At 35.2% G+C, this 24214-nt stretch overlaps 1 long non-coding RNA gene across 1 annotated transcript in view; it reads right to left on the bottom strand.

The window, feature by feature from the left end:
• Nucleotides 1-7561: 7561 nt before the first annotated feature.
• Nucleotides 7562-24214, bottom strand: part of LOC140509483 (uncharacterized) — a 76326-nt gene continuing 59673 nt past the window's right edge. Inside the window, exons 3-4 of the long non-coding RNA XR_011968779.1 lie at nucleotides 12264-12346; nucleotides 7562-8091 (exon numbers count right to left, since the gene is read on the bottom strand). This is a non-coding gene — a long non-coding RNA (uncharacterized lncRNA). The remainder of the gene's footprint in view (nucleotides 8092-12263; nucleotides 12347-24214) is intronic.

The following is a 24214-nucleotide window of genomic DNA, read 5'->3' as shown; positions in this document are numbered from 1 at the left end:
AAGAGAAAGCTTTACCCACTTCCTCCTAATTCTAGTGCTTTTTATATTTTGATTAGTTCCTATTTGACCTGTGTATAGCTTCTTTGTACATATTTTTTGTTATCTCCCTCATTAGACTTATCTTCTTGAGGGAAAGGATTGTCTTTTGCCTTTTTTTTTTTTTGTGTGTGTATAGCTGGTGCTTAGCACAGTGCCTGGAACATATGGTAGATGTTTACTACATGTTTACTGACTGACTGGTTGGACAGCCTTACTTTGATCATGTTTCTAAAGTGAACAGTAGGTTTCTTGGAATACCTAATCATCTGGTAATGTAGTGCATGTACATTTTTTTTACATGTCACCATGAAAATAATTTTATGGTTTAATATCCATTGCAGAGGATGAAGTGGTTGTGAAATTCTACAAAGTCACAAAGGACTTAAATCAAGTCCATACATACTTTCATATTGAATGAGAGCAATATTTGAAACAGGATAGGGATGTAAAAATACTTTGGAAAATGATTTAGGTTTCAGAAGCAAAAGAAGCTAAGGCTTGTACAATAATTCAGAAGCCTCACAGCTATATATCATAAATATTATGTTCTAGAATAGTATCAGAAGACAAAGTCAACAGCAAATTCAAACATTCACAGAAAGGAGTTCACCCATTGTTCTACAAGCCTTCATTTTTTTCTCCTAACATTGTTAGTATAGCATTAGACTATGGAAGCTGTCCCATAATCATTCTTTGCCCTTGTTATGTAACCAGACCATTGTAAATTTTTGTCTTACATTTCTCTGATGACGTAATTTTTGTCTGTTTTGCAGACTTACTAAGAACACCAAGCACCATCGTAGCAAATAAAACTAACCATATTGTAACTGACAAACCAATGATTTGTTATAGCAGAAGTCAATTCAGCAACAATCTAGAAGGGAAAAATCAAAAGATATGATACACACTTATAACAATACCCAACTAACATTTTCAAACAGCCCACTGAAACTTTTGATAAAGACAAATTCATTGACCCAACTATTGAATTTCCTATAAATTTTTAAATATGGAAGGTAATTGATACAGTAAAGAGATTGAAAAACATAATCCAGAAGTTACCTTAACTAACATATTTTGGTCTGGGGTGGGGACCCTATGGCCTAGCATCCACTTGTGGTCCTCTAGGTCCTCATGTGCAGCCCTTTGACTGAGACCAAACTTCCCAGAACAAATCTCCCTAATAAAAGGATTTGTTGTGCACCAAAGATGTGGAAGGTGGCATGTGGTCTTGAGGCCACAGTATCCCTGCCTCTGTAGTCTCTCTGCCAAATGAAGAGACACAGCAGTCAGAGATTTCAATGGTTAAAATACAGATTCATAAGACATAGTTTGCAAAGGCGGTAGTGGAGAATGATGGGCAGTATCACCTAATAAAATAACAAACAAGAGAGGGAAAAATGGATCTACAGAAAGTCAAACAACATTAAGAGAGATCATCCCAAGAAAATTTAAGGATGAATGAATTTAAGGAAAACAAAAAATGGAACAGATCTGGCAACATTGCTTTAACAAACTATTTTCGACAATGGAACCACCATGATTATACTCTGCCATATCTGCACCTGATAAGCTATATAAGGAAGAAGAAATGACATTAAAGCTATAGTAGGAAGAATAACTAGAGCAAACTTGATATAATACTAAGAAATTGTGCTTGAGACAACATAGTTTTGAAAACATGGAGAATCAATTTCAAGATGTGAAAGAAGGTAAGATATCAAACAACTGGCAAAAATATAATAAGCTACAGATTGCATTATTACTGACAAAAGCAATCAAGAAGACTTCAATAGTTACTGACCCATATGTCTCTCTTTTCATCTTTCTCAAATCTTAATCAAAATGATCCACACATATATCAGTGTATCTTTGATGAAAATATAGAAAAGGAACAAACAGGCTTTACAAACAATTTTATACAATAGACAATGTCTTCACAACTGCCTAATAATTATAAAGAATTCAATATGCTACAGTGTTCATATGTTAAATATTATGTATTCATGTTTTAAGCATTTGGCTTATAAGAACAAAACAGAGCCTTAAAGTTGTCCGGCAATATTTCTAGACATATGTTTCTATTGTAGAAGATTATCCGACAGACGAAAAACAAAAATAATTTTGTTCAAGATTAAAGAAGTTACAAAAAAAATTACATATATGTATATATACACATATATACATATATGTATATACATACAGCAAATGTATTTGACTGTCATGGAAGATATGTAGATCAGGGTCCAAATGGAAGAGGAGTTTCCTGTAGATGAATGGGTTTCCCAAATCCTCCTGTTTGTAATTGATATCTTAGGGATTACACAAAGCCGTATATATTATAAAGCCTCCTTAATGAGATCCACAGCAGCTCAAAAGAAGTTGACCTAACAATCCACATATTAAAAATATGGATGAAAAATATTTATTTTCCATTATCATCATCAACAGCAAGAATCTATTAAGCACTTAGTGTGTTCTAGTCATTGTGCTAAATACTGGGGATACTCTAATAAAAGACAAAACAAGGTCCCTGCACTCAAGCTCACATCATAATGAGAGAGACAACATTCAAACTACCAGGTATATTTAAGAGATATACAGAGTCAATGGGAGGTAATCTCAGAGGAAAGTCAAGAGCTCAAGTGGTAATTAGAGGATAACCAGGAAAGGCCACTTCCAGCCGGGGAGATTGGAAGTGAGTCTTTGGCAGCCTGTTATGCCACTGCATCTTTAAAACAGAAGTCAGATGGACACTGAGTGAGTTCTAGAATTAAATAGAAGAAAACAACCTGAACTAAATGTAAACAACTGTATAATGATTTCAACAATCACAGATTTCTCTATTACACAAAAATATGTCTTTTATATTTTTCTACTGATATGGATTGCTATGAATCATGAAATAATAAAACTTGTAGAGACTCAAAGTTGTGGGTGACTTAGTGTACGATAGAGAGACATATGGTAAGCATAAATACGCTGCATCATATTACTAAAGAAAAAATGAGGTATGAGGCACAGCATAAATCATAACATGAAAGAAATTTATGGGTAGAAGAGGAGGTAGACGAGCTATAGAGCCAAAGTGATGGATAACAGATGAGAGACAACATGAGTGAGCACTGTATTTATTTTCATGGAATTATAAAAACCTAGAGAAAGGCCTCCATTTGCTTGGATCCTCCATAGAGGATACATAGAATGAGAACGTGAACTAAAACTAGCCAAGTTAAGATGATCTGTAATCCTGGTGGCACAGTGGAAAGAGGGCTAGGTTTAGAGCTGCTCCCTTAGAGGAGATATGGGTTTAAGTCACTGAACCCCTCTAACCTCATTTTTCTCATTTACAAAATCAGAATATTGGATTAGATGACCTTAGAAATTCCTCCCCCCCGTAACTATTTAAAATGCTAATGGTTGAACAAATTTTGGGTATCTACTACTACTGTGCTTTAAGAAATGATGAGGCTCTTGATCTTAGAAAAACATGGAAAGAGTTGCATGAAATAATGAAGAGTTAAATAAGCAGAACCAAGAGAACGTTGTATACAGTAACAGCAATATTGTTTTAAGAATGACTTTGGGTGATTAATTTTGACTATTATAAATGCCCAAATTAACTCTAAAGGACATATAAAGAAAGATACTATCTGCATCCAGAGAAATAATTACAAAATAGAAGTATGTATAGAATAATCTGTATATATATACATATTATGTACATACATATTTATATGTGTCTAATGGTAACCATCTGGGGGGCAGGGAGGAAAGCAAAAAGGAAATTTACATGATAACTCTGTTGTGTATTTAAAAGGAATAGTATAGTTGTAGATAGTGAATTTTCAGTTTCATGTGCAGTCATCTTTTTTTATTATACTATGTTATGAAAATCTTGTTATATTTCATAAATCAAAAAAATAATAAAATTTAAAGTGTTATATGTAGGAATTACTCACATTGATGAGATAATGTATTAATGGAAAAAAAAAACAACAAAAACCTGGAGTACTATGTCCAGCATTGCATACCACAGTTTAAGAAAGGCATTGATGAGGTAGAAAGTGTCCTGAAGAGGGCAACAAGCTTGGTGACCATCATTGAGACTATTGAGTATGAGAATCAGTTGAAGGGACTGGGGATGCTTAGTCTGGGGAGTAGAAGGATAATTGTTTTCAAGTTTTCAAGTCCTTCATCAGAAGGGCTGTCACTTGGGGAGAAAGATCACACTTGTTCTATTTCATCCCAAATGGGTAGAAAGAGTGATGATTATGTAGTTAGACATGTTAGTAATAATGATGCAAATTTGGTTTTGCTATCAGGAAAAAAAAATTCTTAAACATTAGAGCTATCCAGAATTAGATCTTCAAGAGATCATGGATTCCCCCTCATTTGGAGGTTATCAAGAAGAATCTGGAGGCTTTTTGTAATTTATGGTATAATGGGTATTTCCTGTGGTCCTTTCTAACTCACAAACTCTGCAATTGTGTAACCATTAGGGGTTAATGACTGGGTGGATTTACCTAATCTTTTTAAAACACTTTTTAAAAAGGGAAAATGCAAAGCAATCCCTCCCTACCCCACCCCATGTACACTTTTGTAGTTTTATGTAGCACTAAATTGGTATGTTAAACACACTGTAATTTACTGCCTTTTCTTGGACTATATCACAGCCCCTTTAAAAAGAAGTGATTTGCTGAATGAAATCTTTTTAGAAGGGCCTCATCATCATAATAGCTACATGGCACAATGGATAGAGCACAGGACTTTGAGTCTGGGAGACCTGAATTTGAATTCTGCTTTTGACACAAACCAGCTGTGTCACCCCGAACAAGTCACTTTAACTCTCTGTGTCTCAGTTTCCTCATCTGAAAAATGAGGATAATAGGAACCCCTCTCTCCCGGGGTTCTTTTGAAAATCAAATGAGTGTACATGTGTTACCATAAAGCACTATTAAATACTAGCTATAAACAAACAGTTTCTCGTTGCTATAGCAAACTGTTTCAATATTTTCTGAGATTCTAAAAATAAAATATTTCTATCCTACAGTATGTATATCATGGGGACTTTGTAACCTATATCCCCATAGAGTTTACTGGGAAGACACTTAGCAAGGAATTCATTTTCTCAGTAACAGCTGCTTTTTCTATAAAGGTGGTTCAGGGACTGTATTATCCTCTGGTAATTGCCTGCTGGCCTATCTTATAGATGCGAGACAACCTAGTACCAAAAGAACTGAACAGAAAGCTTTGTCTGAACATTAATATTTTTGTTGTTTAGTCAGCTACATGTTGTTTCACAGTATAGGACTTGCATCCAGGAAGACATGAGTTTGTGTGTTGCCTCATTCACTTACTAGCCATGTGACCCTGGTCAAATCACTTAAACGTCTCTCGGGCTCAGTTTTCTCATCTGTAAAGTGGAAATAATAATACTTAGCTTATAGAGTTGTGAGAATCCAGTGAGATAATTGAGGTAAGGCACTTTCTAAATCTTAACATATTTTAGCCTTTGGAGAGTTATACCAAAGAGTTAAGACTAAAAAAAAAAAATCAGGACATAAAGAAACTATTGCAATCTGTTTTTTGTTTTCTTATGAGGCCAATTTTAAGCTAATGGCCTACTACTGGAAATATGAGTTCTTAAGTTCTTTGCAGTTTCTCAGAGCCTAGGTCAGCAAGAGTAGCTCCCTACTTCTATAAGAACAGATGTCAAGTCAGCATGAATCAGACTCTTCCCCAATTCCCCTGTCTTCACTCTTGTGACCAGTTACAATGATCAAAGGTCCCTAAGTACACATCCACAGAACAGAGGTAAAAATTAAAATCTTAGTTTCCTACCCATGACTGATATAGAGCTTTCAAGAAATGAGGAGAGGTGATTCCGATAAGCAGAAGGTTGAGGCATATTTGGAGTTGCCTCCTTTCCTTTCCTACCTCTCAATTGTACCAGAAGCATCCTCAGATGTCTTTAGCACTCCCAAACACTTAGTCACTCATCTATGGCCCCTTTACCTTCAGTTGCCTAGAAACAGTATCTGTCAATAAATCTCATTTTTCTATGTAAGTTTTCATTTTTTCCCTTTCCTGTTATGTTGACTTAGATGTAGACACAAATATGGATGTTAGCTGCACTAGAACTATGCAATATTGTGTGGATACACATACAAATAAACAAAACAATTGCAAGATTTACCACCAAGTCATTCATTTGCAGTCATTTGTCACTAAATATAGGAATTAAAATGAGAAAAGGAATATGATTAAACCTCTTTTTCATTTTAATACTAAAACAGCTAACATTTCTACAGCACCTACTGTGTGCCAGGTGCTTTACAAATTATCTCATTCTATCCTTTCAACAAACCTGGAAGGTAGGTGCTAATATTATTCTTATTTTACAGACAAAGAAATTGAGGCAAAAGAAGGTTAAGTGACTTGCCTGGAGACATGCAGATAGGAAATAGCTGAGGCCATTTGAACTCAAGTCTTACTGACTTCAGGTTTAGAACTCTGTCCACTGCCCCACCTAGATAACACTAGTAACTTTTTCATTTAAAAGAAAATACATTGAAAACTTTGAAAAATATCATTGATATAAAAGAATAAAATATATTAGAGGTAATTCTTTTACTTTACTTCTACTGTCTACCTTATTCAGATTTATTCCCAGTTGAAACTGAGAAACTTCACCTCTACAATTTCCAGGAAAGGGAACATGCTTGTTATATTCACACTGATCTCATCCTTAGGGTCACACATTCAAGTTTAAGTTTAATGTTCTTGTATTTGGAAGCTTCTCATCAATAGTAGGAGGAAGTCAGAGTCTGTAACTCATTCCTCTTGTGTAAAATACAATTATGATCAGCATGGAAAGGTACGTAAGCTCCGTCCAGTGATTTCTTTCAATAGCACTATCTCTCTGTTTCTTATGTTAAATTCATTGATCAAGGCTTTCTTTGATGTTCATTGTCACCCTATTTTGCCTGTATCAAAATGTTATTCAGGCAAGAGGAAAACCTCACTGTGTGAATTCTCTGGGCCCTGCAGTCTCCTAAAAATCACTATGAAAATACTAAAAGAAGGCTGTGAATTTTTCCCCTAGAAATCTTTAGGCTGGATGTCAGTATATCTAAGTTTTCTAACCATGATTATAGCCTTAAGGTAGGAAGATAACTAATTTCTAGAAGTCCTTTTATAAAATGAAAAAATCCCAATAATATTTCCATGTTTACATCCTGTTCAAATGTTCAAATATGAACATCCTCAGAAAAAGCACTATAGAAATCTAAGATCTGTAGTAAAAGTCTTTTGACTTATTCTTCAATCTAGCAATACAAAGGATCTTGTAAATATCATTGCATGTATGTTACTAATATTTTATTTGGGAAATTGTCATTTGTAAATGAGGATTCTCTTATCGGTAGCAGTCTGCTTTGTTTGTGTCTTAATTTTCTGTAATCAGTGTTCTACCTTATAGGGATGTTATGAAGTATGAGTAATTAATGATTATCAAACATTTTGAAAATACAACGTGCTTTATTAATGCTAAGTAATAATGCCAAGTATGTAGTACAGTGGTGTCAAACTCAAATTGAAACAGGTGCCACTAAACCATAAATAAGTATACCTATAGGCTGCATATTAACTAAGAAAACTACATATTAATATTATCTTTGTTTCATAGTATATGTATTTATATTGGTAAATATTTCTCAATTACATTTTAATCTTGTTTAGGTATCTTGGGCTGCATGTCTATGTGTTTAACACCTTTCCTGCAGTTGTGTTCATCTTTCGTTTTTGAAGAAGACCTTGACATCAGAGAAATGATGACATGACTTGAACTTGACTTTGAGTGAGGGAGAGCTGTGCAAGGTCACCAACCTCACTTTCTCCTCTTGAGCCATCTGGATCCAGTGACCAGATATTCATCAGGATGACTGGAGGTGACTCAGGATGCAAAGGGCCTTTTCAGTTACTCACCTGCAGCAAGGTAATGCCCATTCAGTGAATAGGCCTCTGTAAGAAGAAGTCCAGGAATGTCCACTTTAATGAGAAAAAGAAAAAAACAACTAAATCAAGCTGGGAGGGAAAAAGAGACAGTTATTATTGATAATCACTCTAAGCCAGGAGGGTCCAGTGAATCACCCATTGAGTGGAGCTTGGGCTGGGACCTATCATCCAATCTATGGGCTTCAGAGTACACTGAGTTTAAGATTTTAGGGAAGGAAGGAAGTATGCTAAAGGTAAGATATAAATGAAAAATTTAATTAAAAATACTCACTTTTTTTGCATGGTTATTTATCAAAAGCAGGTAGATAAAGCACATTAACACTATTAATTCTAAAGACCAGCACTAGTACAATTCAGGTAAATACCTTAGGCAATGTCTGAAAATTTTGTCCCCTTAAAACTCCAACTTTACAGTCTTCACTATAATGCGTACAATATGGCTTATCCCAAAATAAATCCGATTCAACAACAGAGGCACCATGGTGGTGCAGTAGATAGAGCACTAGGCTTGGAACTAGGAAGACTCATCTTTCTCAGTTTAAATAGGACCTCAGACACTTACTAGATGTGTGACCCTGGACAAGTCACTTAACCACTGTTTCCTCATCTGCAAAAATGAGCTGGAGAAGGAAATGGTAAGCCACTCCAGCATTTTTGCTAAGAAAATTCCAAATGGGATCACAAAGAGTTGGACAAAACTGAAATGATTGAAGAGCAGCAATAAAAATGAGTACTACGGTAAATATTAACTTGTATTTAGAGTAGAATTGAGAGTAGAACAGTAAAAATATGAGCATTTACATAAAGAAATGTTGAGATTTTTAAATGCCCCAATTTGTTTTCTATATAGTTATCTACCTCTCTTACTTGGCTCCATTCTAGTGCCCTTCTGAAGATTTAAAACATTTAAAAACAAGCAAATAAACAATAAATCTCATTAACTATTCAAGTTTGAACTTGGAAACCAAGTCCCAGAATGCTACACCCTCTAGTCCAAGGGAAATCCACTGGGCAAGGAAAACATGACATTTTGATTCAAGATGAAAACATTTTCTTCTTTCTTGTAAAAAGGGATGCTTAGGCATTCATACTATATATTCAATTAAATTCAACAAGCCTTTATTAGCTTCCTCTTTTGCACAAAGCACTAAGGATTAATTTATTTATTTTTAAATATTTACATTCTTGATAACATCATAGACCAAAAAAAAAATCTATTTCCAGTCCTTTTAAAAGAAAAATGGCCCAACTTATAAATAAGTTGATTCTACAAGCAGAATGCTAAAATGGGACAGGGGCCATTGCTTATCTAAGCTTTGAATTCCTTAGAATGCCTAAACCAATGTTCTAGACATAATAAGTGCCTGATACATATTTGTCCATTGATTATTCAGTTATTTATGGTAGATAATAAATATATTATTGAGTTAAGATCAGTGCAATTATTAATTTTTATGGGGTAATAGTGCACATTGATTTTTCTGTTTTTTGAAAACTGGTGATTCATATGTGGCATATATGGAACTACTCATTATGTTTTTAAGAAACATTAAGTTAAACTATTAAGAAACTTTACCCCTTAACCACCATCCAGATGAAATGATTATAGTCATTTCTTTTCATAGTAGCTGAAAACTAATAACCTTTTATAGATAAGTAGCTAGATATAGATATCTATAATATATGTAAGATTATTAGTTGATAACCTTACGTATATGTGTAATATATATATATAATGTATATGCAACATATATATGTCAAGAGTAGTCAAAGATCTGAATGTGAGGAATGCTTTTCACCAATGAAATCAAAACCCTACCTATAAGACCTGTTTAACCCAATAAGTATTTATTAAGCACCACTGTAAAATGCCAATGACGCTTGACATGCACAGAGATAAAAATACAAAACAACTAAATAGTTCCTGTTTTCAAGAAACAACGTCCTACCAAATGGTGGTAATGCCATAAATACAGATAAACAGATAATAAAATAAATAATGTAAAAACTTACACAAAATAATTTCAAGAGGGAAAAAACACATACAACCAGATGAACATGGTTAGAAGGCCCCGATAGGGTAAATAACCTATAGGAGCACGGCTAATAAATTCCACAGATGTGGAATTTTATTCTAGGTATTCCTGACTTCATGTCTACTATTCTCTCCACTATTGCTGTTCTATATATATTTATAACTAGAAAGAAATGTTACATTGAGGAATGAAAAGAATTGTAAGTGTAATAACCATGTTTGTTAGTCTGTCTGTAGGCATAAGTGACCAATGAATTTTAAGGTTAGCTACTGATTTTATTTAGGAGAATATCTTTTCATTAATGAAGATCTTGTGGTTTCTTTCCCTCCTAAATTGAAGGTACATATGAAAGGATAGAAATGTCGTATTAATTGGAAATTAAAAATCACATCTAATGTTCTCCCTTGTAACAGCATCAGCAAAGAACATATAAAGGCACTCACGTGATATTTTCTTTCAAATCTATGAAGTTTTTTTTTTTTTTTATGAACCCACTTATTGGCACCTAAAGTGTCTTGCTTATTGATCTCTTTCTCTTTGTCTGACCCAGATCCACCTTCCTCATTTTGCACTTGTGATATTGTATCAGTCATGTTTTGTGTTTGACATGTTTTAAATTATGAATTTATTGGTTTTGGCAAAGTGAAGTATATTGGATATCACTGCTTTCCAAGTTCACATGGTAACAGAAAATAGGATGATTGTCCAGGGAAGACAGTAGAGTAAGAGGTATTCTTTAGGGCAGCTTTCCCCACCATCACACCAAATAATACCAGAAAGTGTTTCTAAAATCCAGAACACTAGCAATGACAGCAAGAAAAAAAATAAAAGAACCTTCTAGGAGGCAATTCTCATTAAAAACAAAACAAAACAGTTCATGCTTTCAAGGAAATTAACTTCCTACTGAATGGTGGGCACAACATAAACAGAGATAAATAGATAATAAAATACATAATATAAAAACTTATACAAAATAATTTCAAGAAGGAAAAAACATGCATCCAGCACTTCACCCAGCCCCAGTCTACTCTGTTCACACTCAGCTAACCCAAAACTTTTGCTTATTTCTTTATTATTCTGAAATAATTTTGAAGACTCTTAGAGTTGCTCGCATTTTATAGTGACTTGCAGATTTTATTTAGATACGTTCAAATTCCTTGGGGAATTTCAACTCATTTTCCTTTGTTGAAAAGTGTCTATTTGCCCTCATCAGTCAGTTTTTGTCTATCTTCATTAATCATTCTTCTGATTTTTGTATGAGGCTGAAAGGTGCTTCTTAACCACCAATATTTTCCCTTCTAATGGCCCATCATTGTTTCATATCTCCCCAGCCCTTTTCTCACACTAGGTCGGATGAATTCCATGACTTTCAGAGAGTGAGGGTGACATTAATGCAGGGGCCCTGAGTAGCCACTCTAATTGGGCCTACTTTTTTATCTTTTTTGTCCTGTCCCCAAACTTCACTCTTTTCTTTGCCATGGATTCACTTTAGACTGGTGCTAGGAGGTTGCTTGTGAAGGAATAGATAAAGCTTCCTCCAATATATTGCTGAGAGGACCACTATTAAGAACCTTTATACTTATATTTTTAAGTTTTTGTGGCTCTTTCTACAAACTACCTGTTTCCCCCTGTGTTGTATGAAATAATTCTCACCAGTACTGCATAAACCTTTTTTTTTTCAGGACTGCATTTTTTATCCTTTCTTTTAGTGATTTTCTTATACTATGTTCCATCTAATTCCATTCCTGCACTTAACAGTCCCTGGAACATAGCAGGTGGTTAATAAAATGTTTATTGGCTAACTGATTGACAGATGACCTCACCTAATTATTCTCTCTTGAGCCAAGATCTATTGATTTCACCTTTGCCACACGTTTCCAGTATACCTCTTTCTCTCCTCTGATAATGCCACAACCCTAGTGCAGGTCATCACCTCACACCTGAACTATTTGTAGTAGTAGCTTGATGGTGGGTTTGCTTGCCTCAAGTTGCTCCTAAATCCAATCTATCCTCCATTCAGCCACCAAAATGATTTTCCTAAATTCTTGGTACAACCATGTCATCCCCTTATTCAGTGAATTCCAGTGGCTCCCTATCACCTCCAGGAACAAACTCAAAATCCCTTACCTCCACCCAAAGCCCATACTTTTTAATCCTGTCAACACTGACCTCCTTGAAGTTCCCTGAACAAGGTCCTCCACTGGCTCTTGGCATTTTCTGATCAAGAACATCAACTTCTGGGGTAAGGGTGCCTTATTAATAAAAAAAAAAGAAAAAAAGAAAAAAAGAAAATGCTAAGGAAATTGGATAGTAGTCTGGTAGATGTTAGGATTACCTTAAGTCTTATACCATATTCTGTAATCATCTTTAAATTGATATATATGTATATATATATATGAAAGACCCCATAACAAATTAGAATAGATGGAAGAAGTTATCTTTTACTACTACAGGAAGGGAGAGAGCTCTTGACCAGACAAGAGATAGAGAAAACCATAAAAGATAAAAAGGACAATATGGATTACATCAATCAATCAGAAAAAATGACAAAGCCTTTGAATTAATAAAATAAAAAAATGAAAATTGAAGGAAAATAGTTAACTAGGAAAAATTTTATAGCCAATTTCTCTGATAAAGGTAAGGAATGTAAAATATATAGATAACTGATACTAATACATAAGAAGGTTGAGAACTTCAAGGAAGATAGTGAGAAAAAACAAGAATAAGGCAGTCATAACATTACCAGGTCTTTATATATAGAAACTAGTTATCAAAATTATTTATGATTGCTTAAAATTATTAGAGAATGACAAATTTAAATTTTTATACCAATTTACAATATGTGAAACCTAAAACCAAATGTAGTGTGGCAAAAATCAGATCCAATACCCCTTTTTTCTCTAAAGCAGATACCGAAAGGAAATTATTATTGAGGAAATTACATTTTCTTTCTTATATTTGCCGTACTAGATTTGTACAGGAATAAAATTCAATGAGGGAACGATAGAAAAAAGTTAACAGGAGTCACAAGTCCAGAAACAATGAAACAGTCAAAAATACATTGGTCTGTGACTGTTTAAAAATATTGACAATTTCCATGCTCATTTGTATTGAATGTACATTACTTAATTATTCAAGTGTTCTTTTTAGTTGCCAGTGGCAAAGTTAGATACAATGACTTGCAAAATTTCAATAAACAGAAGTTATTTTATTGATATCTTTTGAAAAAGGACACTTTTCAATTTTATGAACTTTGTTCATCTAGATCAGAATTGATCGAAGTTCTTCACTAATCACAAAGGCCAATCCTGATCTCTTTCATATGTCATTGTTGAGGCTATATGAAAACAGAGAAAAAAACAATAAGGAGCAGTATTTATGAGAGTAATATTTTTGAGGAAAGTACTTTCAAGGTCTTTGGAATGAAATCTTTGAGCATAACCATATCCAAAAAAAAAAAAAAACAAAACACTTTTAAATGAACTGTTTGGGATGGTCTCTCCTTAAGTGTTCTCTTTCTTACTCAATTTTTTTGTTTTGTTTCTGCCCATAAATGTGAATGGTACCCTAGAGGCTAGGTGATATTAGTCACAAGTACTATATTCTGACAGTGGCCGGAACAGATACAGATGTCCAAATCTATCATCCTCTATTTGAACAGCCTGTTGAATTCGGCATGCAGCTGTTTACTCTGAATGCTTTAAACTCTTTCTCTGGTATAAAAACCATAAACACTTGGGTTTTATTAGACACCTTCTCCCTGCCCTCTAAACCTCATTTCATTTCATTTTCACAAACTCTTTCATTTTATGTACAATTTAGATCTAATGAGTCTCACTTTTAGCCAGGATCTCTGAGTTGATTGTCTCCAATAATATTATGTCCCAAGATATCTTTGTCCTTCTCCTCTTCTTTGATTATCCAAATGGCTTATAATGAAAACAGTAAGAGAACAAGCAGCATTGCTATGATTTTAAAATAAAATTCTTGGCCTTAGGTGCCTTTTGCAAATAGGATTTAGTTAATAGCTTAGAAAGCAAATGGAGAAAGGAAGGAAGAAGAGGAGAGAAGATAAAAAAGGCACCCAGGAGAAATGCATGATCATCACATAGGACTTGAACCTGAAAGAATTTGGTGTCTGAGCTAAAATATATTTGTAATAATAGTATTGTAGAAGCACCATGTTACAGTGGCTAGATAGCCAGTCTCAGAATCAAGAAGACTTTGGTTCAGGTTTTGCTTTTAAAAGATACTGGCAAATCCCTTACCCTCTCAGAATACCAGGCAACTAAGATTCTAAGTTGCGGAGAAGGTGTTGTTTGCATTCAGAATTCCCTATTACAGTAGTACCATAAATCTAATTTTAAAATCACAGATATGGCTAGAAAATACCTTACATGTCATGTAGTAATGCATTAAGCACTTACTATATGTCATGCTAAGCTCCAGGAATGCAGAAACAAAGATGTTTTTGTCCTCAAATAGATTAGAGTCTAATCAGGGAAGAGAGTACGTAAAAGGGAGCCCAAGAGGAGAAAGGACCTGAGGAGTCGGGCCACAAGTCCTCAAGATCAGAAGCATAGTTAGGTGGAGAAGGAAGCATGGTCAGCCTGGGCCCAACCCCCAAAGTGGAACTGAAAGGAACTTGCCAGTGAGAGGAAGAGACCAGCAACATGGATGGATATTAAAGGCTCCTGGTGCTGAGGGAGTTTTCTTAATAAAAAGGCAGCCTGAGTCATGGTGGTAAAGTCCTTGAGGTCAGAAGCACAATAAAGACAGGAATGAAACATTGGCCAGCCTCAGTTCAACTCCAAAATGTCCAACCGCCTCATTTTACAAATAATAAAGCTCACTCAGAAGGCCATACTTGTAAAAGAGAGCCAAACAGAGTTTTGAATCTAGTTTGTTTTATTCTAAATCTACTAGATTTGGGTTTTTTGTTTTTGTTTTTTTGCATTATACACTGTGTTTCCCTCAGTGTCCTCTACTTTTCTCTATTTATATGTGTAGACACTGTTCACTTCATCCCCATGTTTTCTTTGCTTTTTCCTCTTAGTCATCACAGAAAACTGAAGCATGCTCAGTGGATACAGACAGTTTTGGTTGCAAGCCAAAGACTAGGCAATTTTCCTAATTATAGTTCTTTTATTGTGATCTTTTCATTGTTTGCATGAGAGTATTCCAACCTATCAGCAAACTGATTGTATATAAACTTCCCCTTTCTGTGAATGAACATTTTCTTATGATTCTTTTTTTTTTGCCATGAGCCACTGAGTCCTGCTGTTTAGGATAAAAACATTCTTCATTCACGAATGCAGAGATCTGTTTCTTCCTGAACCAGTCCTATCCACAACCACAGAATAAGCTTGGAACCAAAGTCATGCTCAGGAAATAGAACCAGTGTGCCCTCTTCAATGTATCTCCCCACCAAAACAAGAAAACAAATTTTGATTTCAGCATCCACTTAATATAGTTTGGAATCTTGCCCTTTTCAGACAACCATTAAGGCAAATACCTAATTGTTGGTATCACTTGATGGCTGTCCTTAATCCTATGTGCCAGTCTTTGCTGATATTGAAGCTTGAGACAGCTCCTATTTGTACACAGGTAGCAATATATTCAGATATTTAAATAACAAATAAAGGAAGGAAAAATAAACATTTCACTTCAGTAACCACTCTACTATATGCAAGGCAATGCCTTAAGTGCTAGGAAGTAAAAAAAGAAAAATGAAAGTTACTGTGTGAGAGACACATTATATTGGGGTTGGGGGGATACAACGTAATCACAAATAAGGAAATACAAAGTAATTGTAATTTGAGGTGACTGAGCATTCCAGCAATTAAAGCTACCAATAAAAGCTTTATGTAAGAAGGTTCACTAAACATAATTCAAGGAAGCTAATGATTCTAAAATAGGAACGTTAAAAGGTAATGTATTCTAAGCATGGTGAAGAGTGTCTACAAAACACAAAGATGGAATGTGAAGTAATTCAGGAAATAACCATTGGGCCAATTTGGTTAGAATATAGATAGTATGAAGGGGAATCGTGAAATAAAGCAAGAAACTTAAACTGGAACCAGCTTGTGAAGGTGTTCAAATGCCATCCTGAGGAGTATGTATTATTTAGTTTCGACTTAGAATAGTCAAAGATATTTCACCAAATGAGTGACATAGTCAATCTTGTGTCCTGGTAATATTAATTTGGTAGGTATGAGGAAGATGAATTGAATAGAGAAAGAGCTGAAAGCAAAGTGACCAATTAGGAGATTATGATAGTAGCTCACAAAAGAAGCTATTGAACATTTGAGTAGAAATCTGAGGTTTGATGTAACAGATGTTATGGATGTAGAACTGATGAATGTACTGAGTTGCTTGGATATGGAGCAAGATAGAAATGACTCAAAGATAACTCTGGAATTACCATCTTGGGTGAGTGGAACAATAGTGGTTCCTTAATAGAAATAGGAAAGTTTGGAGAATGGTCAGATCTCGGGGGCAAGATTAGTTCTTTCTTATAGGATTTCCAGATTGAAGTGTCCAACATGCAATTCAGGAATGAGATTAAAGCTGGTTTTATATATTAAGAAGTTCATGAGCACTGATTTATGTATTCATTTCATAAACCAAACAGGGGATATGTTAGTTCAAAAGAAAATATATTTATATAAATAGCATAGCAAATAATGTGACAAGAAAGAACTCCCTTATATACATGGAGTATATACTCTCCCGTAAGTTACCACTATCAAGAGGAAAGCACATACATACAGAAGACACAGGACCAAAAAACATAAAGAGCATATATGCTTAACACCTATATTCAAGAAAAATGAATAATTGTGAAGCATTATTTCACAGTCAAGTCATGGACATGGTCAGGATAATTTAAACCAGGGATGTTGCAGGGCAGATGATGTTTCCAGGTCATATCATCTGCTGTGAAAATTATCATTGATGGATATTTCTGTTAACCACAGAAGTTTCTTTTCCGTTTTCTGTTCTTCAGAACCATAGGATGATTATCTTCTATTTATTAATGTATAGAAACTAAAAAGCTTCTCCCTGGCAAAGGCAATCTGGGGTCTTTTAGCCAAAAGTTGAAACTACAATCCTTCACATCTAGCTGATGGGCAGCCAGAGGTCACCAAGACAAAGATTAAAAGTCTATTCTTTTAACTGTGTCTGGTGCCAAAGTATGCTGTCCCAGATGCTTATCTCTGTCATTCCTTTTAAATCCCTGATGCAACTATGATTCCCAAAACTTCTTTCAGAGACTTTACCAAAAGTTCCACAGCGGCAGTATATACATTAAATTTACAAAGGTCTATTTTGCTCATAAGATCATCTCTGTCTTGGAATACAAAAGAAACTAAGAAAAAAATTGTTTAAAAAGAAAAGTCTTTGTCATCCATGCTTTTAGCCTATATATGTACTTTAAAAAATAAATCTTTCACAGCAAAACGCAAAATTCCTTATTTCTGTACTATATTCTGACCAACACAAAATATTGCTGTCTCTCTATGTTATAGACGAGAGAATTGGATGAAAGGTATTGGGGGGAAAAGATTTTTGACTTAAAACAGTAACAACATAAAATAACATGAAAATGAGGGGATAAGAATGATCAGTTTGCTAGCTATCAGAAAGAAGAGCCAATCCATCAGAACCTCCATCACAGTTATAGTTAAGCACAGTGTTGATGTACAGAGCATATTTAGAGGTTGCTGGTAAGTGTTTAACAACTCATCTCTCCAAAAACAAAACTGCACAGGATACACCTTGGCTTAACCTAAATTTTTAAAAACGATTTCTTAATCACATTTGATATGAATTATTACTATCTTCTTTATCGCTTTTTTAAAGGGATACAATCTACAAAATAACAAATCAAACCCTCCTTTGCAGCATTTACCATTTTCAGAGATGTAAATGTTCATGCTGAAAATGTAAAACAGGCTCCCATGAGTCATATGAACTGGCCCCAGCCCACCACTGGGATTCTAACATCAGTTTCCACAGCTGTTCACTCTAAGTACCAGGACTTTCGGAAAATAGGAGGCAGGGCAAGTTATTCCACTGTCTCTTATCACTTGTTTTCAGGTGCTTGAAGGTGGACAGAGCTCACAGTCAGCTCTACCCCTATACTGCCACCCCAAAAAGTCAAGTATTGAGGCACATCCAAAAAACGCTTAAAATAAGTTCATAGAGATCTGGGTTTGAATCCTAATTCAGATTTTTATTTACTATGTGAACATGGGAAAGTCACTGTGAACTTCTCTGAACTTCAATTCCTTCATTTCTAAAATAAGGATAATAAAATCTACCTCAAAATGTTGTGAGCACCAAATAATGTATGCACAACATTATAGAAATAGTGAGGCATTATATAAATACTTATTAGAATTATTATATCTACCCTAGTGTGAATAATGAAGTTGGGGTCAAGTGAAGAGTTCCAAGGGATTCCAGATGGAGAGTTAAACAGACAGACAGTAGCAAGCAATTTATCTCCCTCTCTACCCTACACCCAGCTTCTTACCCCCAAACCCTCACTCCATTCCTTGCTTGCCATCTGCCTTGGTTTCTGTGCCAGGAGAGTACAGTAGACTAAGAGGGGATTTGTAGTAACACCATGACTATTTTATTCCACTGGGCGTTGAGTTTAAACAACACCACCTTTCCCACCTGCTGGCCTAATGATCTATTTTTTTTCAGAAGATATTATTTTCTATGTTAACCTAACAAATACAAGGTTTTGACCAAATTTTCAAGCAAGGCTTGTACAACCCAGATTACAATAATTCCAGTAGAAGTTTGGCTCTGGGCTATCCATTTGTTTATCCAATGCTTAGAAGCATAAAGGATCTTTATTTAAGTTCATAGATCTATTTCACACTGCCCTTGACTATACAAGGCAAGTGTAGCCAAGTATAATGTATTATTTGCCTCAAGATTTTTTTTTTTCAAGTTCTCCTTGATTGTATCCATAGACTAATGAGACAGAGAAAGAAAGCAAACATATGGTTTGTGGTAGATGTATTTGCTCACATCTCATTGGGACTATTTCCTTCAGTAGCAGGGAAGAATTTTCATAAGCAATAAATTGGATTGATTTTAAATTAAGTAGGTGAGATAAAGGGAAGGAGAAAAGAGGTGATCACCAGTATGATTGAGAGTGAAAAGAGCTCAGAATGGTGCCTTGCAATATTATAAAAATAAAATGGCATCATAGATATAGAAATGAAGAAGGACCTTAGAGATTACTTATACTGTATTATTTCATAAAAGAGGAAACTGGTCCCTAGCAAGTTTAAATGACAAAAGGTGGAATTTGAAGTCAACTCCTAGAACTATTTTACCGTTTATAAAGTTCTTTTAAACACCTTCTGTCCTTTGATCTTCAGCAAAAGCTGAGAGATACAATGTGCAAATAGTATTAAGCCCTATTTCACAGATGAGAAGCTTGAGGCTTTCAGTGGTTATATACCTTGGCCAGAGTCATCAAGCAAGTTGTGCTGGAGAGGTAAGACTCGAACTTTGATTTTCTGCTTTTCCCCTTATATTGCCTCCCCAGTAACACCATCTGTTGAATTGCCTGCATGGAGGGGGAGTTTTCCTAAGCCCACACTGATGACATCACAGTTCTGCTGAAGTGCAGGCAAACAATATATAACAGAAATTATTTGACTAGGATAATGATTTGATGAAGTTGCTTAAATGTGTCAAAACATCAGTCGGATGTCAGCTTTCAAAACAGCAAAGTCTATGTTCACATAATGCCAAAATACATATGAAAACTGCAAAAATTCAATCACTACAATGTTTCCAAATATCCCTACATTTGGCATCAGGCTAGCAAAAAAAAAATCCCAATATCTAGCTGAATTTTTCATTTAATTTTCCTATGATGTTTGAGTACCATGACCACTGATCCTAAAGTACATTAGAAAAAGTGTGGGAAGTACTTTCATGGCTACAGCTTTCTCTGCTCTATAGAGATAGATTCTGAATCCAAACCTTTCCTGATTGGTCAGCTCAGAGTCTAAAGCCTCAAGCAGGTGGGTCACACTTTTACCTTGCCAACATAAGACATCTTCCTTTCTCAAGGGAAGAGATCAGAGAAAAAACACATGGAAAACACATGAAAAAAGTACATGGATTCACATGCCTATGCATGTGTACACACATACACATGTAAACATCCAGGAAATTCCCAAGAAACCTTGCTTTGATCTCAAATAATGGCTCACCAGACATATTCGAAGGGTCCCATGATCGACAGATTTAACATTAGCCTGTGACTTGCAGCCTAAGCGTGCTGGCTGATTACTACCTGGCTAAACTGGCAATACTAGTTCAAGCCCCGCCTGAGATTCCACTGCCCTCCTTCACAATTTGCAAACAGGTGGTTTATTTGTCAATGCAGACATAACCATTTCCTGACCAAATCATTCCTATCAAAATGGTCTTTTGAAGATGGTCTCCATGTTGCTGTGAGAAATGAAAATAAAACTAAATTGTTAAAATAGCACAATATTTGTTTGAGATTTCAAAAAAAATTGTTAATACTGGGGACTTTGACAGGAGAATAACAGCTTTGACCTCATTTGTGTATGCACCAGGACACCTCTCCATGTCCTTAAGATATAATCAGGAGCCTCGAGGTAGAAAAACAGGAAAAGATGTAGATCTGAGTCCTCCCTCAGGACCTTCCTAGTTTAGGAAGCTCTGGTAAGGGCAAATAACAAAGCCTTGCTGAGTCTCAGGTTTCTCATTTCTAAGATATGACATAATAATTAATATTTGTGCTAACTACACCTCAGGTTTTGTTGATGATCAAAGGAAATGTATGTGAAAACAATTACTAAGCTTTTATAATGCAACATGCTATAGGGAAAATAACATTGGATTTGGAATCATTTCTGTTCCAAATCATCACCTGTGTTCAAAATTTTTATGACGTTATGCAAAACAATTAACCTCTCTGTCTCCTTATTTACAAAATAATGTGAACTAAATAACTTCTATGGTCCCTTTTTGTCTTTCAATATATCATACTATTTTATGTTTGATCCCAAAATAAGCAAGGCATTATGACAAGCCATGTTGGAGGCGACACAAATGCAAATAAGATAAATCCTCCAGGAGCTTTTAAACTAGTGAGGGGACAGTAAGACATCTATACCAATAACCATAATATATCATAAATGTGATTAATGCTATAGGAGATGTACAAAGTTCTATACTGTTTTGGAGCAGCTAGACGGATTCCACACCAGCTGGAAATCACAGTCATTTGGAGGACAGAAAGAGCTTAATTAATATCCATTGAATGAATGAAATAAATATTACAGTGTTAACTATGGAAACACTGCGTTATATGGAGATGGATGGTTGACAGCTACTTTTCTGGGTTACATAATTGGTTTGTGTTATATGGAAAGTCAGACTGGCAACCATTTCTATTTCATATAAAGAGATTTAAAATTCCTCCAAATAACTTCAAACCATCCCACTAAGATCTCTATGGAGTAATGCTAGTCTTAAGCAGGAGATAGGAGTGACACAAGAGTAGAGTTGAGACATCTCTCTTTTATCTGGATTTACCATGTCACGTATCAGATAGCTGAATAACTGTTTGTTCCTTGGAAAGTGAGCAAATGTTAGATGGATGTAACTTGACTGTTTGGCAAGAAAAGATTAAACTATTCATAGACAGCAAAAGACTGTCTCAAGGGGTTAGGTTTGGGGAAAAGTAATCACAAATACCTATAAGCCATATTTTGGAATGGCGTTTTAAAGGGCAGTACATGCACTCTGGAGATGGTATTTGTTTTTATAGATTAATCTATTTTATTTAACTAATATGTATTTTTTAAAAAAATTTTTATACCAACAGTTTAATTTATAATAGCAACACTAAAGAGGGAATGAACTAACAGATGTCATAGTATAAATATAAAGAATCACAAATATCAAGCTGATGCTTATTATAATAAAGATTCTTCTTTATTTTAAAGTAATTATTGTACTTGTGGAATATGATAGATTTTGTCTTCAAGGTTACAGAGGGGAATGATAATATAGACCAGGATTTCTTAACCTAAAATCTGTAAATATTTTTAAAAATCTTTTGATAACTGTATTGCAATATAATCAGTTTCTTTAATAATACTCTATATTTTATTTTATGCATTACTCTGAGTAGGGGTCCATAGGCATTGCCAGTTTAACACAGGGGTCCATGACATTAAGAAATGTATAGATCAACCCAAATAACAGGTTGTCCAATTTATATTTGACTTTTAAATGCATTACTGAACTTTTCTCTTTTTTCTGTCCCCCAAAGACTTGGCTTCCTAATTGTATGCTACTTTTGCAAATATTGAAATTCATGGTTATTCTCCGAGCATGCACCAGAGGAACTGAAAGGGTTGTTGACCAAGGAGTATACTGAGTGTTAGAGGGAAGCTACAGCAGGATTAAAATTCCACCAGAGATAATCCACTGCAATTTTATGACTTTAATTAATTTTAAGCACTCATATTGAATACACATTTCACTTTCACAGGGTTTTTTAAATGTTAATTTTGTTTTTTTCTTTCATTTCTTTATTATACTGGCTTGGATTGAGAGTTGGGAACGTTGATCAGTGATAGAATGTAGGATATGAAGCAGTTTGTGAGATTAGATATTATCCCAATTAGTTTTTCCTTTGGAAAAACAAAACTGCATAAATGCAAGTGATGGTACTTTGAGGACCTATGATTTTGCTGGTGTGGGAACTGCTTTCACAGATGCAAATTACAGCCCCTCTACAACTGAATAGATGGTTTTGTAAGTTGCTGTAAACAACAACAACAAAAATCTTAATTTGTTGCCCACCAGGTAATGAGTCTTACTGAATTGGCTCCATTGACCTAACCTTCAAGAGCCCACAGTCATCTCTGTAGGGGAACAAGAGGGAGATCAAATAAGGAGAAGGCCACTGTTCAGAGAGAACAGACAACAATGGATGGCAGAGGGAAAACTACTCAGTTTTATTGTTGTTTTCTCTGTAAAGGAGATATTTTCAGATAGCACAGAAATGCTTATCTGAGAATTGAAACCTGAGATATGGGAAGATGTGCTAAGAAAATACTTAACTAGCCTCACTAAGTATAAGTTGCAGATTTACTCAGGGAGTAGCTTGTCAGAATCAGTCAATAAACGTTTATGAGACATCTACAATATTGAGGAGGGGCCATCTCCAGTTCTGATCTATAACTTGCCAATGAACCCAGATGATTCTGGAGGAGAAAGTGAGGCTGGTGACTTTGCATAACCCTCCCTCACTTAAATCCAATTCACTTGTAAGTCATGGTATCACCTTCCTGATGCCATGGTCCTCTTTGAAATTAAAGGATCAGTAACAACTTGTAAGTATAGCAGACAGGCTCCCCCACTGGGGACCCAACTGGCCAGTTCCAGGTGGACAATGTAGCTACTCCTCTCCTTCCTTCCTTCTTTCCCATAATCATATCATAATCTTACCTAGGGATGATCTGCCGAAAGAAAAACAAATTTTGATGTCTGAAACCTAGCAAGATATCTTCAGATTTTTCCAGCTTAATTTCTTCCTTTAGGACCATACTTAAAATCTAATTCACTCTGGCTGTCATTGATTGACCAATAGTAAGTCCTAGCCCAAGCCCTACTAAGTCATTATTTGGGCCCTGATGTATCAGAATGACTATAAATAGCATTTGGTTCTGTTTTGCCCAGAAATCTTTAGGGTCTTCCCCTCTCAGATTGATTTTTTTTTGACTACTTAGAAGAGGTAATTCTTTGTCTCATTTCCTACCTAGTCTTAATCATTGAATGGGGGGGGGGGGGGAGGGGGGTGTTGCCTTAGTCAAACTGAGTCCTGAGAAAGACCTTAGATTGAAAAGGCAAAGGTCTCCTACTATAGACCTCTCCATCTCCCACCACTGTAGACCCCAGAGCCATCTCCAGTCATTCTGACATATCTTGCCACTGGAACCAGATGACTCCGGAGGAACAAGTGAGGCTGGTGACTTTACACAGCTCTCCCTCACTATAATCCAATTCATTTGCAAGTTGTGGCATCACCTTCC

The sequence above is a fragment of the Notamacropus eugenii genome, chromosome 6 (genome assembly GCF_028372415.1).
Source record: "Notamacropus eugenii isolate mMacEug1 chromosome 6, mMacEug1.pri_v2, whole genome shotgun sequence".
Lineage (NCBI taxonomy): Eukaryota > Metazoa > Chordata > Mammalia > Diprotodontia > Macropodidae > Notamacropus > Notamacropus eugenii.
Note: the sequence above shows the minus strand (reverse complement) of the source record. Positions and strands in the feature narration are given on the sequence as shown.